The sequence below is a fragment of the Capricornis sumatraensis genome, chromosome X, assembly GCF_032405125.1.
Source record: "Capricornis sumatraensis isolate serow.1 chromosome X, serow.2, whole genome shotgun sequence".
NCBI lineage: Eukaryota > Metazoa > Chordata > Mammalia > Artiodactyla > Bovidae > Capricornis > Capricornis sumatraensis.
This window is the reverse complement of record NC_091092.1, coordinates 8,306,616-8,312,615: the sequence shown is the minus strand read 5'-3', so window position 1 is coordinate 8,312,615 and position 6,000 is coordinate 8,306,616.

Genomic DNA, 6,000 nt, shown 5'->3' with positions numbered 1-6,000 from the left:
ATGGCGGGTGGGGTGTGGGGGGCAGGATGACACACCTCATGCTATCCTGTCTCAAAAATGCATATCCTGGGAAAGAGGCCTGGTGAAACTCCCTTAGCCTTGACATGTCTCTCTTATCTGATTAGCAGCTTGCTAACAGACCTAAAATGCCTTGCTAAAAGCTAGCAAGCGGGCGCTCCTACTGTCCCCTTCTGATGTCTATATCAGACGCTTTCCCTATCTCTGTTATACTTTGATAAAACCTTGCTACACAAAAAGCTCCAAGTAGTCAAGTCTCGTCTCCTCCGGAGGGGATGTCATGGATCCCAGCATAATGCAGGCCACAGCAGCAACCTTTCAAAATGTTAAGTGGAAGAGAAGCATACAAAATCGCCTATACGGTATTATCAAATTTTTATAGAACAAGATTTCATTTGTGTATATTTTGTGTAGAAAAAAGGCTAAGAGAAAATAAGCTGAAATATTTAACATGTGTAGCAGGATTAAGGGACTTCCTAGGAAGCTCAAGTGGAATTCCATCGTTTCCACGGGCTTTGTTCATAGTGATGCAGGTGGAGGTGATGGAATTCCAGCTGAGCTATTTCAAATCCTAAACGATGATGCTGTTAAAGTGCTGCACTCAATATGCCAGGAAATTTGGAAAACTCAACAGTGGACACAGGACTGGAAAATGTCAGTTTTCATTCCAATCCCAAAAAAAGGCAATGCCAAAGAATGTTCAAACTACTGTAGGATTGCACTCATTTCACAGGCTAGCAGAGTAATGCTCAAGATTCTCTAAGCTAGGCTTCAACAGTACGTGAACTGAGAGCTTCCAGCTGTACAAGCTGTATTTAGAAAAGGCAGAGGAACCAGAGATCAAATTGCCAACATCCGTTGGATCATCGAAAAAGCAAGAGAGTTCCAGAAAAACATCTACTTCTGCTTTATTGACTATGCCAAAGCCTTTGACTGTGTGGATCACAACAAACTGTGGAAAATTCTGAAAGAGATGGGAATACCAGACCACCTGACCTGCCTCTTGAGAAACCTGCATGCAGGTTAAGAAGTGACAGTCAGAATCTGACGTGAAACAATGGACTGTTTCCAAACTGGGAAAGGAGTACCTCAAGGCTGTATATGGTCACCCTGTTTATTTAACTTACATGCAGAGTACATCATGTGAGATGCTGGGCTGGATGAAGCACAAGCTGGAATCAAGATCTCTGGGAGAAATATCAATCACCTCAGATATGCAGATGACACCACCCTTACGGCAGAAAGTGAAGAGGGACTAAAGAGTCTCTTGATGAAAGTGGAAGAGGAGAGTAAAAAAGTCGGCTTAATAATCAACATTCAAAAAACAAAGATCATGGCATTTGGTCCCATAACTACAAGGCAAATAGGTGGGGAAACAATAGAAACAGTGACAGACTTTGTTTTCTTAGGCTCCAAAATCACAGCACATGGTGGCTGCAGCCAGGAAATGAAGACACTTGCTCCTTGGAAGGAAAGCTATGAGCAACTTAGACAGCATATTAAGAAGCAGAGACTTGCTTTGCCAGCAAAGGTCCAACTAGTCAAAGCTTTGGTTTTTCCAGCAGTGATGTATGGATGTGAGAATTGGACTATAAAGCAAGCTGAGCATCAAAGAATTGATACTTTTGAACTGTGATGTTGGAGAAGACACTTGAGAGTCCTTTTGACTGCAAAGAGATCAAACCAGTGAATCCTAAAGGAAGTCAGTCCTGAATATTCATTGGTAGGACTGATGCTGAAGCTTCAATACTTTGGCCACCTGATGTGAAGAACTGGCTCATTGGAAAAGACCCTGATGCTCAGAAAGATTGAAGGCAGGAGGAGAAGGGGATGACAGAGGATGAGACGGTTGGATGGCATCACCGACTCAATGGATGTGAGTTTGAGCAAGCTCTGGGAGTTGATGATGGACAGGGAAGCCTGGCATGCTGCGGTCCATGGCGTTGCAAAGAGTCAGACACAAATGAGTCACTGAACTGAACTGGGTAGCTCAAATGGTAAAGAATCTGCTTGCAATGCGGGAGACCTGGGTGTGATCCCTGGGTTTGAGAAGATCCCCTGGAGAAGGGCATGGAAACCCACTCCAGTATTGTTGCCTGGAGAAGTCCATGGACAGAAGAATTTGGAGGGCTACAGTCCATGGGTTTGCAAAAAGTTGGACATGTCTGAGTGACTAACACTTTCACTTTCTTTTATCAGGATTAAGATGATTTTTGGAATTTCTTTTTTATGATTTTTTGTGTTTTCCAAATGAATGTGTATCATTTGGCATGAGACTTTTTACAAATAAGATTAAATTTTTTTAATCCAGGTCTCAATTTTTCTTGGGAAACTATGAATAAAGGCTAAATTAATAGCTAAGGCTTTTAAAAATATGTGCGTTTTGATAAGGGCTTCCCAGGTGGCAGTAGTGGTAAAGAAACCACCTGCCCTATGTTGCTAGTTACATTTTGCTGATGAAATGCACTTGGGTCACACTTTCCTTTAATAAGCTTTTGAAATTCCTTTTAAAAAGTTCAAATTGTCTAATTGAGACAGGAATCCAAGTTCTTGCCTGTGGAGCCAAAGAATGGAATCCATGAAAATACAAATAGTCATGGTATCAAGCCAATAGGATTTATAAAAAGAAGGAAAGTACATAGCTCTCAGCATAGACACTGAGAAGGGGTAAAGTGTCCCCCCCCAGGATGGGACTTACAGTAGTTTTTATATCCTTCCTTAAATCACATTATTTCTAACCAATCAATTTAGTGGTCAAGATACTTAATATCTTTATGGCTTCTCTTGATCCTTGGATTAAGTCAGTACCCTTTTTCATGCCCCCTGGCCATTTTATCATTGACCAGATGTATGGGTTTAGGATTAATGATCACCAGTGTTTTTTTTCCCTCAAGCATATGGAACAGAATTTAATTACTGCCCTTCCCTGGGTCTGAGTGCTGATAATTTATGAGACTAAAGACACATTCCAGGAATTCAGGACAATGAAGTGGGATGTTTATTAAAAACAAGACTAGATCTCAGAGTTCTACATTGACTGCCTAGTAATTTCTACTTCAGAATGATCCATAGTAAAAACCAGGCCAGACCCATGTAAATCCAAAATGCATACTCGAAAAGGCAGCACCTTTTAAAAGTAATAATTTTATTGCATGATTTTTGGCTGTGCTGGGTCTTCACTGTTGTGTGGCCTTTCTCCGGTTACAGTGAGCAGGGGCCAGTCTAGTTGCAGCGTGTGGACTTCTCATTGCAGTGGCTTCTCTTGTCGTGGAACCAGGCTCTAGGGCACAGGCTCAAAAGTGGTGGCATGGGGGCTTAGTTGCTTCTGGATCAGGGATAGAACCTATGTCTCTTACGTTGGCAGGTGGATTCTTTACCACTGAGCCACTAGCGAAGCCTGAACAGGCAGTACCTTTTGCATGAACTACATTAAGGCCCAGTTATGTAGCCTATGGATTTTAACATCAGGCCACAGAGACTTCAAAGTTGCAAAGGCCAATGAGGCATCTTGTCTGAGAAGAAGAGAGAACAGAAAGAAAGAGGAGGAAGAGGAAGGGAAGAGAAAGAAGGAAGAAGAAGGGGAAGCAGAGACACAGAGATTGAAGAGAGGAGCAGGAAAATCTGCGTTTATGTCTTCTCTGCATCAGGAGAGTGACTTATCTTTGGGAAATTTACAACATGTATTAAGCAAACGGTGGACCATTAAGGTAATAATTCACAATAATAGAATCCAAATCTATCGATGCCTTATTTAATGCAATACTAAAGAAATTAGATTATATTTTAATTAAAAAATGTGATATTTCTTAAAAATTATTTGGAATGGTGTAGTTCAAAAGAAAGTAATGTAAGTCACGTATCTAATTTTAAATTTTCAAGTAATCTCACTTTTAAAAGGAACAAGTAACTAGTTAAATTAATTTTTATATTATATTTTGTTTAACACAGTATATCCAAAATGCTATCATTTTAACATGTAATCCATATAAAAATTAACAAGATATTTTACATTCTTTTTTTTAACAGTTTGATTCATTCTAGTCTAGTCTTTTAATCATCATTTATATACATTTTTAATAAAAAAGTAAATTCTTTTTTTTAATTTAAATTTAAATTTTTTTACTTTACTTTACTGTATTGGTTTTGCCACACATTGACATGAATCCACCATGGGTGTACATGAGTTCCCAACCCTGAACCCCCCCTCCCACCACCCTCCCCGTATCATCGCTCTGGGTCATCCCAGTGCACCAGCCCCAAGCATCCTGTATCCTGTATCAAACCGAGACCAGCGATTCGTTTCTTACATGATAGTATACATGTTTCAATGCCATTCTCTCAAATCATCCCACCCTCTCCCTCTCCCACAAAGTCCAAAAGTCTGTTCTTTACATCTGTGTCTCTTTTGCTGTCTCGCATACAGTGTTATCATTACCATCTTTCTAAATTCCATATATATGTGTTAGTATACTGTATTGGTGTTTTTCTTTCTGGCTTACTTCACTCTGTATAATCAGCTCCAGTTTCATCCACCTCATTAGAACTAATTCAAATGTATTCTTTTTAATGGCTGAGTAATACTCCATAGTGTATATGTACCACCGCTTTCTTATCCATTTGTCTGCTGATGGACATCGAGGTTGCTTCCATGTCCTGGCTATAAACAGTGCTGCGATGAACATTGGGGTACACGTGTCTCTTTCAATTCTGGCTTCCTCGGTGTGTATGCCCAGCAGTGGGATTGCTGGGTCATAAGGCAGTTCTATTTCCAGTTTTTTAAGGAATCTCCACACTGTTCTCCATAGTGGCTGTACTAGTTTGCATTCCCACCAACAGTGTAAGAGGGTTCCCTTTTCTCCACACTCTATCCAGCATTTATTGCTTGTGGACTTTTGGATCACAGCCATTCTGACTGGTGTGAAATGGTACCTCATTGTGGTCTTGATTTGCATTTCTCTGATAATGAGTGATGTTGAGCATCTTTTCATGTGTTTGTTAGCCATCCATATGTCTTCTTTGGAGAAATGTCTGTTTAGTTCTTTGGCCCATTTTTTGATTGGGTCATTTAATTTTCTGGAATTGAGCTGCATATATTGCTTGTATATTTTTGAGATTAGTTGTTTGTCAGTTGCTTCATTTGCTATTATTTTCTCCCATTCCGAAGGCTGTCTTTTCACCTTGCTTATAGTTTCCTTTGTTGTGCAGAAGCTTTTAATTTTAATTAGATCCCATTTGTTTATTTTTGCTTTTATTTCCAGTATTCTTGGAGGTGGGTCATAGAGGATCCTGCTGTGATTTATGTCAGAGAGTGTTTTGCCTATGTTCTCCTCTAGGAGTTTTATAGTTTCTGGTCTTACGTTTAGATCTTTAATCCATTTTGAGTTTATTTTTGTTGATATCTTTTCTGAATGCATTTCCCCACATGGACAGCTAGATATTATGGTCAGAACTCCCTTCAGCTCATTTTGCATTACTTTTTGTCCTGTTTTGGCCTGTTTCCTTCCCTCTTATGCCACACTTATGCCATCTATTTCATAGTTTCCTTCCTTAAAATCTTCTAAAGTGTTCTTGGACCTCTACCTGTTTTAACCTCAAGTGTCTTAGAGAATCTCCAAGACTCTGCTTCTTATGGGCATATTATTATTATTTTCCTTCCTGAAGCATTTGCATGGTCCTGCCAGCATTGGACAACTCCCAAATGATGCTAATTGGAGTATTAGATCTTCTCAACCTTTTTTATTACCAGATTCACACATAATTTCTTGTGTTATTCACAGAGATGGAAAGCCATATTCATTGCCTGTCAGGTTGACCAATTTAGAACTCTCAGAGGGTATCCACATTTTCAAGATTTGAGTTCCAGGTGACCCACAAATTATTTTCTCCGTGTACTTATTTTTTTTTTTTCTTTTTTCTTTTGATGCACTACACAGATAGTGCAATGTTATGTCCCTTACCAGGGATTGAACTTCGGCCTTGGCA